A 10,140-nucleotide genomic window follows, 5' to 3' on the forward strand; every position below is an offset into this window, starting at 1 on the left:
AGAGTGAGATGTGCATGAAATCTGCTTTTCTGAAAGGAAAATTGTGAATCAAGGGTTAAAACCCTGGCATCTACTGAGATTTATGGATATAATGGAACACAATTTTGTTCTCTCATCCTTGAAATAGGTGACAATTTTAAGGTTTGCTGTCAGAAAATTTCCAATGTTTATGTGTGAGTTGTGCATGAAATCTGCTTCTCTGAAAGTGCCACAAAAAATATGAATCAAGGGTTAAAACCTGGCGTCCAATGAGAATTACGGATAGAGTAGAGCACAATTACTTTTGTTCTTTCCTCTTTGCAATAACTGACATTCCTAGAGTTTGCCAGCAGAAAATCTGCAATATTTAAGAGTGAGATGTGCATGAAATCTGCTTTTCTGAAAGGAAAAATATGAATGAAGGGTTAAAACTCTGACATCTGTTGGAAGTGACAGATGAAATTGAGCACAGTCACGCTGGCCAACAGCAGCAATGGGATCTCCTGCATCAAGAGCAGCACAGCTGAGCTGTCAACAGCAGAATTTCTCATTGCAGGACAGCAGGATGACAAAAAAGAGAATGAAATGTCCTGTACCTCTTTCCTGCCCCGCAGGAAAATGGGCAGCACTGTCAGACACCCAAAATGAGGAAACCAGAGACAATTGCCCAAGATGCAGGGAGGGTAAAGTAAACAAGATTCCTCTTGCCATAATAACTGCTGACTTCAAAGGGAATTAAAGGAGCTGTTCAAGGCCAGTTCCTCCTCTCTGCCCAAGGGGAACACGGCCATGCCAGGGGCACACAGGTGCCCCTTGTTCTCCTCTCAGCAGGGATAATCCTGCCCAGGGCTGGGTGCTGAGGTGGCTCTGAGCCCGTGGGTGTGGGAATGGGGGCAGATAAACAGAGCTGAGAGCAGCAAAGGCTGCTCCTGACACAGGAAACGCTTCGGCCGCGATTCCTCCGCGCTCCTTCGGACTCAGCGCCTTCGGTGACGCAAATCTGGAGTCAGTGGCTTGGAACCGGCGAGGGGAATTAGTCAGCAACGTGAGAGCTGGCACAGCTCAGCCCACAGCCCGGGCTGCAATCAATCCTTATCTTAGGGACTTGATAAAAATGTTTGGAGCTTGGAGAGCGGGGCCTGGCTTCGTTCACTCTCTGCCATCACTTCAGCTTCTCCCCCGGGGCTTTTCCTCTGTTTCACCTTGTCCTGGTCCATGGTGAACAAAGGAGAGTTGGAGTCCAGAGTGCTGCTCAAAATATCTGCAAGGGTAAATTTCAGTTTTGCAAAACTTCTCTGAAGTGCTTCAGCCATGCTGAAATCCTCAAATTACATTAATTTCTAAATTTTTAACAGCATGATGTGCTGAGAAGCCTGAAATGCCACTTCCACTTCGGGGCACGAGAAGGATGATGTGGCCTCTGAATCACTCACAATTCTCCTGATTCCTCCCCCAACTTGGTAAAACTTGGCTTGTCCTCCTTTTAGTCTCTGTATTCCCAGGGATGTTGGTGAGTGATCCCTGTTGATCCTCACTCCCAGATCCCCCCTGGGACCTGCCCCTGGAATTCAGCACCAGCCCCACGTTATCCCACCCCAGGCCATTCCCATGGCTCTGGCATTGCTTGGCTCTTCTGTTTCCCACCTTGTAAAACAGATTTATTAATATTTATGCAGCTTTTAAAATGGCTTGGCCAGCCTCATGCAATTAATCATTTACTAAACTGCTAATTGAGGCAGCTCAGCCTGAGTGCTCTGGTGTCACAGGGAAAATGTCAATGTCTCCAAAACTGCTTTAAATGTATTTAAAAGCTGCAGCCTGGTACCAAAGCCTCACATTCGGAGTCTCCTGGGTAAAACACGGACTTTAATGCTCAGCTGGTTGTTCTTGGATGAAAAACGTGGATGGGTGAGGGAGAGATTCAGAAATGCTCACAGGAAGGATTAAACACACATTCCTGATCAGAAGAAAAATGCTATTTACTCTGGTTTTGCCCTAGAAATGAGAGCTTCCAGGTTGAAAATGCTGAATCCCTTCTGTGTGTGCACCTGTTCTCGTCCCTGGGCACCTCCAAGCGCAGGTGTGTGTCCCTGCGTGTCCCCAAGGCTCCCTGCCACCTCAGCTCTGCGCCAGGGTGGCACCAATGCACAGACACGGGAAAAAACTGATGTAATTCAGATGTTTCCTCTCACAGAGTGATGAAAAAAGCTCAGTTTATGTGAGAAACAGCAGAGTGGGAGGGAGGAAGGGAGGGAAGGTGCCTTTGTGTGTCCCTGCCGTGTATGGGAGTAAGGACTGGGAAGGAAACATTCAGGAAATGCATTCCAGCCCCCAAAAATGGATTTTTAGAGACTTGTTGTTGCCATCTGGGTGAGTCTGCCCACAGGCACTGGTTGTGAGGACGAGACAGGAGCACAGGATACCAGTCTGGAACAAAAAGTTCTTTAATGCTTTATCCCCTACAATAACTCCACACATTCCCTAAAGTTTTGGAAGGATAAAATCCCAAGGTTCAGTTTAAAAAGGACACGGAAGTGGGGGTTAAAGTTTAAGATTTTAACAAAAAGAGTGACAGATACTGACCTCCATGACCTCACTATTTCTTGACAAAACTTCTCCAGGGAATTATGAGTCCAAAGAAACTCCAACAAGTGCAAATAACAACGAGGTGGCAGAGAAGTCGTGGCCCAAAGTTTTGGCCAATGCTGCTATCATGGCAGTTTGCTCTCAGCACTGATTTTCTGAGCCGTGCTGAATAAATTTCAGCTGTTTCAAATATCACCTCCTGGGGCTCAGGTTTGCTCTGGTTCAAACAGGGCCACACGTGGCAGCTGGGGACACGCTGCAGGCTGTGATCCGTATCCCATCACTTCCATTCAGACAGGGCAATTTACTGATAAACTGCAGGACAAACTGAGCTGTTTGAGAAATCCTTATCTTGGCAGCTCTCTGGGTGACCTGGCTGATTTCTGTCCCATCACAGGGCTGCCATTCCAAGGGGGTTTATCAGTGGAAAGGAGGTTTCTAGGAGAACTCCAGGCCTGGTGAGCTCCACTGCCTGTCCACAGCCCAGGACAGGCACTGGGGTAACTGGTGCCTGCTGGGCAGGGCTTGCTCGTGGGCAGGGATGGCACTGAAAAGTGCCAGAATGCTCCAAGAAAAGGCACTGAGGGCTGCAGCATTCCCTGGAATGCCAGACTGCAGCAATGCTCCTGAACATCCCAGTGTGGACCAGCCACATCGTGTCGCCACATTTCACAGAGAAAAGCAAGGCACAATTCTCCCCGAGAATATTTCTGGGTGTCACATTCTCTGAACCTCAGAGAAAGGAAAAACAATTCTTGTCTTTTACTGTGCCTGTGTTTGTGCAAAAGTAGAATGCAATAAGGAGACTGTTTACCCCCAGTGATGGAGTTTTGTGTCCTTGGCCTGTCAGGGCCAGGTGTGTGTGTGAGTTGGGACTGTGGGCTGGCAGTCACGAGATGAGAGCAGTTCTGTGCAGTTCTGTGCAGTGTGTGCAGTTAAGTGCTTGACAGATTCAGTTTAAATGTAATGTAATACAGAACAGAATATTATAGTATAATCAAGTAATTAATTAGCCTTCTGATAAAATGAAGTCACATGCATCATTCTCTCTCCCCTCGTTGGGGGTTGCCTGCAAATTCAATAATTCCGTCTGTGACTGTATCAGAATCTTCTCAGGGCTCTGTGGAGTTCATCAAGGTTACTAAGACAGAATCTGTGCTAAATTAAGAATGAAGAAGCTGAGAAACCAAATACCAGGATTGCAAGAACTGGAAAAGAGAGGCCTGTGAAACACCTGGACTGTGACCAGTCACAGGGGCTGAGAAATGGAGGCAGAGACCGAGGGAGCAAGGCAGAGGCACGGATCAAGAAGTGTGTGTTGTATTTGCGATGAAGGCAGGAATGATGAATCTGACTCCCTGTTCTCAGAAGGCTGATTTATTACCTATATTATATTAAAGAATGCTATACAAAATTATACTAAAGAATACAGAAAGGATACAGACAGAAGGCTAAAAAGAGAATAATGAAAACTCCTGACTCTCTCTAGAGTCCTGATTGGCCAAAGAGTGAAAACAACTCCCAGCAGAATGCAATGGAACAATCACCTGTGGGTGAACAATCTCCAAACACATTCCACATGAGCACAGCACAGGAGAAGCAAATGAGATCAGAATTGTTTTCCTTTTCTCTGAGGCTTCTCAGCTGCCCAGGAGAAAAATGCTGGGCAAAGAGTTTTTTTCAGTTGCCCCATCTTTGGGTCAGAAAAGGCCTTAGTCCAATGAGAATGCTCCAGTTGTGCCAGAGGATTCAGGCTGGGTATCAGGAAAAATCTCTTCACTGAGGAGGGGTTAGGCCTGGTCCAGGGTGGTGCTGGAGTCACCAACAGGAGCAGATGTGGAGCTTTGGAGCAGGGATTTGGCGAAGTTGGATGGGATGTGACTCTGGAGGTCATTTCCAGCCTTGGTGACTCCGTGACACCAAGCTGCTCCTCCAGCAGTGACTAAAACACCTCCAAAGAGCAGAAACCAGAGATTTTAGAGAACTCTGTGGTTGGGAGTGACACAACTGGCTGTCACAGAAAGGAGTGGGAGCTGGGGATGAAAAAACACCCCCTTTTTCCCAAATATGGATATAAATTACCCAGAAGATCCATCTTTTCCACCATCCCTCGGCTCTTCCCGCTTCAGTTCCATCCTGGCCCCTGCTCAGGGCCTGACCCAGATCCAGCCCCTCTTCCAACATGACCAAAGTCCAGTTCTTGGTGCCTGGGTCCCCTCTGAGCTCAGCCACAGCACTTCCCTTGAAGGATCCCAGTGCCACATCCCAGTTTCTGAGGAATTGGCATTACAAATCCCAACCCTTGCTTGCAAATTCCCCTGAATGTTGACAGCCACGATGGTTAAACACACAGAGGAACTTCTGCTGATGCTGTTTCATTATATGCAGTAGAATTTCCTACTCAGGAAATTTAAAAAGTGGTGGTTTTTTTTCTTTTAAAATGCAATAAAAATTTATAAAAAGTTAAATGCAATATAAATATAAAATTAAGTGCAAAATAAATCAAAGCCTATACTGAGCAATAAAGTCCTAGGAGTTATTTATGTATTAAAGAGTAAGAACCCATTGCAATTCAAGAAAATTTCCTCTGATATTTTTCTACTTTTATTCACATCCTTATTGGACTCACCCTGGAATCTTTAATGAAATTGGGTGCCTGGGACATGAATAAACATTATAAAATTTTTATTCTTTTTTTTTTTTTGTGTTCCATAGCTGACAAGAGCCCTTAAAAGTTACAAGGTTGGTTTAGTAAGTACTTGGGAATTGCATCTCCAAACACCTTAGTCCTTAATATTTCTTTCTCTGTTTTACCACTTCATGACACCAGTAAATGTGGAAATAAACCAAAATCAGCTTTTCTTGGAGCATTCTGGCACTTTTTAGCCCAGGACTTCCCAAGGCCAAGATGCTCAGAAGAAAACCAAAATATTTTTTTAAAAAAATATTTGCCTGAAGCTTTATGAAATTTAAAAAAAATAAAAAATCTGGCTTCTGATTTGTAACTTAAAAAGCTTCCAAGGTTACCGTGCCCTTCCCACATTTTTTTTGATTGAAAACAAGAGGAAAAAAAACCACATTAATTTTGGTGGGAATCAGACCCGAGCTCAGAAATCTCTTCCTGATTTTTTTTAAGAAAGGAGCTTGGAAATGTTTAACCCAGAATGGCCAGAGGAACAAAGGCAGAGATTGCCCGGGGTATTTGCTCAGGGGTTTAATCCTCTCCGAGCCATTCTCCTCCTCTCTTATCAACACAGACACACCAGGAAGGCTCCAAATGTTGGCTCTGGGTCCAACGAAACCAAGGCTCAGGTGAGAAGCCACAGGTTCAAGTTCACAGCAGAATTTCAGGGGTTTTTTGGGGATTGTTTTGATATTTCTTTGGTTGGTTTTGATATTTCTTTGGTTGGTTTTGATATTTCTTTGGTATCTTTTGATATTTCTTTGGTTGGTTTTGATATTTCTTTGGTATCTTTTGATATTTCTTTGGTTTCTTTTGATATTTCATTCTGACTTTCTGTACAAGTCAAAGCCCACTGAATCATGGAATTGTTGAGGCTGGGAAAGACCATTAAGATCATCAAGTCCAGCACCACATCCCCCAGTGCCACATCCACACATTTTTGGAACCTTTCCAGGGATGGGGACTCTACCACCCATTCCAGGGCTTTCCAACCCTTTCCATGAAGAAATTTTCCCTAATATCCAATCTAAGCCTCTCCTGGGGCAACTTGAGGCCATTTCCTCTTATCCTGATGCTGTTTCCTGGGAAAGAGCCTGGCCCCACCCTTCTCCTGGAATGTTCTCCACACTCCTTCCCCTGAGGTGGCAGTGCCAACAGAACCAGTTCATGGGCTGGGTGTGAAAAATGTGCTTTGTGGGTGTGAGAAATTCATCCTTGGCAGCAGGAAACCCTTAGAAAGCTCAGTTTAGGGACAGTGGTGGCACCAAGTGTCCAAAAAAGTGTCCAAAACTCAAGCAAAGTTCTCAGGCATGGTGGGATTTGGTTGAAGGTTGGATTTGGTGATCTTGGAGGTCTTTTCCAACCTTTTTGATTTGATTCAAAGTTCCAAATCCAGCAGAGCCTCTGTTGTTCCTCCTTCAGAGCAGTGCAAATTCAAAGCCATCCCGGCTTTGGACTGGAAGCAGCGGGAAAGGAATTCCTGAGGTTTTCTCTCTGCTTTTTATTAATGCTCTCATGGCTGTGTTAGGCTGGGATTAGCAAACACCCCAAGAACTTTGCCACTTTTGCCAAGCCCAATGATTGCTGACAGCCCCTTCATCCAGAGCAGGGATTTGGGAATCTTTCCTGCTGCTGTCAGAACCTCAAACAAACGAGCTGAGGGAGAGTGGTGGCTTTACAAAGCCACAGCCACGAGCTGGGATGAAACAAGGAAAGACAATGACAGCACAAGGCAGTGACCTTGGAATTCCTGCCATGGAGCACGTGGAATATCTCCCGCAGTGCTGGTGAGATGTGTGAAGCTGCAGTGAAATTCCTGCTGTGCACTGCCTTCTCTTTGAAATCCTTCATTAACTCTGCCCTCTAAAAATGGTGTTCATTGTTTTCTCCAGTGAAACAGCAAAAATAACAGGAAAAAATGGATTTGCAGCTCAAAAGCCGGATAATAAATGTGGTATTCTGTAAAACTGGCCAAATTTAATTAAATGCTTTCAGAAGTTTGGTTTAGTCCATTTAATTTTCAGAATTTTGCCTTCTGCAGGTAATAATTGAGGAGGAGATTTTCTTTGGAATGTCCCTGTGCACACTTGGGCTGGCTCTCAGCACAGGCACTCTAGACAGGCTGGCTAAAAACTGCTCCTGTACCCACAGCACTTTAAAGCAGTCTTTGCTTTGCCTCCAATTAAAATACTCCACCTGGCCAAAAGTCACAGGGAAAGGCTGAATGACATCCATTAAATCCTGGCTTTGTTCCAGCTTAGAAAGCAAAATAAAGTCAAAAGCTGCAAGGTTTTTGTTTCTCTGAAAGAGCAGGCCAATGGAATAACCTCCTGCTCCTCTCTGGACGTGTGGCTGTGAAGAGCCACCACAGGATTTTGTCACCTGCCAGTCTCCAGCCCCCAGAGTGTCCCCTCAGGGCTGGCTCCTGTCACCTGTAGCCCTCCCCCATCTCCTGTCATGGCAGTTCCAGAGCTGGCACAACCCAGCCACGACAGGGCAGGGGCAGCTTTTCCTCCCAGCACTTGATTTCTTCATCCTCCTTTGCCAGTTCACAGAATCACAGAATCAGAATCACAGAATCTCTGGGTTGGAAGAGACCTTCAAGATCATCCAGTCCAACTCAGCCCCAACCCCTCAACTCAACCCTGGCACCCAGTGCCACATCCAGGCTTTGTTAAACCCATCCAGGGATGGGGACTGGTGACTCCACCACCTCCCCAGGCAGGCCATTCCAGAAATATATCACTTTTTCAGTAAAAAACTTTTTTCCTAACATCCAACCTAAATTTCCCTTGCTGCTTCCCTTGCTTGTGCTGTTTCATGGGTAAAATCCTGCTGCAGGAAAATCCACCTGCAGCAAGAGGCACAGCCTGGAGCAGGATGGAACCAGAAGGCTCGCAGTGCCTGGGAATGGCAGCCTCGTCCCCATCATATGACAGGAACATTCCTCAGACAGATGAAACTCGAGAGCTCTGCTGTTTGTCTGGCAGTCTCACTTCTTTTCTGGCTGATTTGGATCTGGAAATATTCCATCCTCTGGCCAGGGGCTTATCTGATGGAAGACAACAGTGCGTGGAGTGAGCAAACAGGGCTGAGCTTGGCCTTTGTTCCTTCTGGTGCCCGGGGCTGTCCTGCTGCTCCCAGGGCACGGGAGGTGGCCCAGGAACGTGAGCCACAGAAACCAGCTCTGATCACACTGGGGGATCCTGCTCTGATCACACTGAGGGATCCAGCTCTGATCACACTGAGGGATCCAGCTCTGATCACACTGAGGGATCCAGCTCTGATCACACTGAGGGATCCAGCTCTGATCACACTGAGGCATCCAGCTCTGATCACACTGGGGGATCCTGCTCTGATCACACTGAGGGATCCAGCTCTGATCACACTGAGGCATCCAGCTCTGATCACACTGAGGGATCCAGCTCTGATCACACACTGAGGGATCCAGCTCTGATCACACTGAGGGATCCAGCTTTGATCACACTGAGGGATCCAGCTTTGATCACACACTGAGGGATCCAGCTCTGATCACACACTGAGGGATCCAGCTCTGATCACACACTGAGGGATCCAGCTCTGATCACACTGAGGGATCCAGCTCTGATCACACCGTGAGGGATCCAGCTCTGATCACACACTGAGGGATCCAGCTCTGAACACACTAAGGGATCCAGCTCTGATCACACGGGGAGGATCCAGCTCTGATCACACACTGAGGGATCCAGCTCTGATCACACTGAGGGATCCAGCTCTGATCACACACTGAGGGATCCAGCTCTGATCACACACTGAGGGATCCAGCTCTGATCACACAGGGGGATCCAGCTCTGATCACACTGGGGGATCCAGCTCTGATCACACTGGGGGATCCAGCTCTGATCACACTGAGGGATCCAGTTCTGATCACACACTGAGGGATCCAGCTCTGATCACACACTGAGGGATCCAGCTCTGATCACACTGAGGGATCCAGCTCTGATCACACGGGGAGGATCCAGCTCTGATCACACTGGGGGATCCAGCTCTGATCACACTGAGGGATCCAGCTCTGATCACACGGGGAGGATCCAGCTCTGATCACACTGGGGGATCCAGCTCTGATCACACTGAGGGATCCAGCTCTGATCACACTGTGAGGGATCCAGCTCTGATCACACTGAGGGATCCAGCTCTGATCACACGGGGAGGATCCAGCTCTGATCACACTGGGGGATCCAGCTCTGATCACACACTGAGGGATCCAGCTCTGATCACACTGAGGGATCCAGCTCTGATCACACTGGGGGATCCAGCTCTGATCACGCAGGGAGGGATCCAGCTCTGATCACACTGGGGGATCCAGCTCTGATCACACTGAGGGATCCAGTTCTGATCACACTGAGGGATCCAGCTCTGATCACACTGAGGGATCCAGCTCTGATCACACACTGAGGGATCCAGTTCTGATCACACACTGGGGGATCCAGTTCTGATCACACTGAGGGATCCAGCTCTGATCACACACTGAGGGATCCAGCTCTGATCACACACTGAGGGATCCAGCTCTGATCACACTGTGAGGGATCCAGTTCTGATCACACGGAGGGATCCAGCTCTGATCACACACTGAGGGATCCAGTTCTGATCACACACTGAGGGATCCAGCTCTGATCAAACAGGGAGGGATCCAGTTCTGATCACACACTGGGGGATCCAGCTCTGATCACACACTGAGGGATCCAGCTCTGATCACACACTGAGGGATCCAGCTCTGATCACACTGTGAGGGATCCAGTTCTGATCACACGGAGGGATCCAGCTCTGATCACACACTGAGGGATCCAGTTCTGATCACACACTGAGGGATCCAGCTCTGATCACACTGAGGGATCCAGTTCTGATCACACACT

The sequence above is a fragment of the Fringilla coelebs genome, assembly GCF_963513975.1.
Source record: "Fringilla coelebs genome assembly, chromosome: 26".
Classification (NCBI taxonomy): Eukaryota; Metazoa; Chordata; class Aves; order Passeriformes; family Fringillidae; genus Fringilla; species Fringilla coelebs.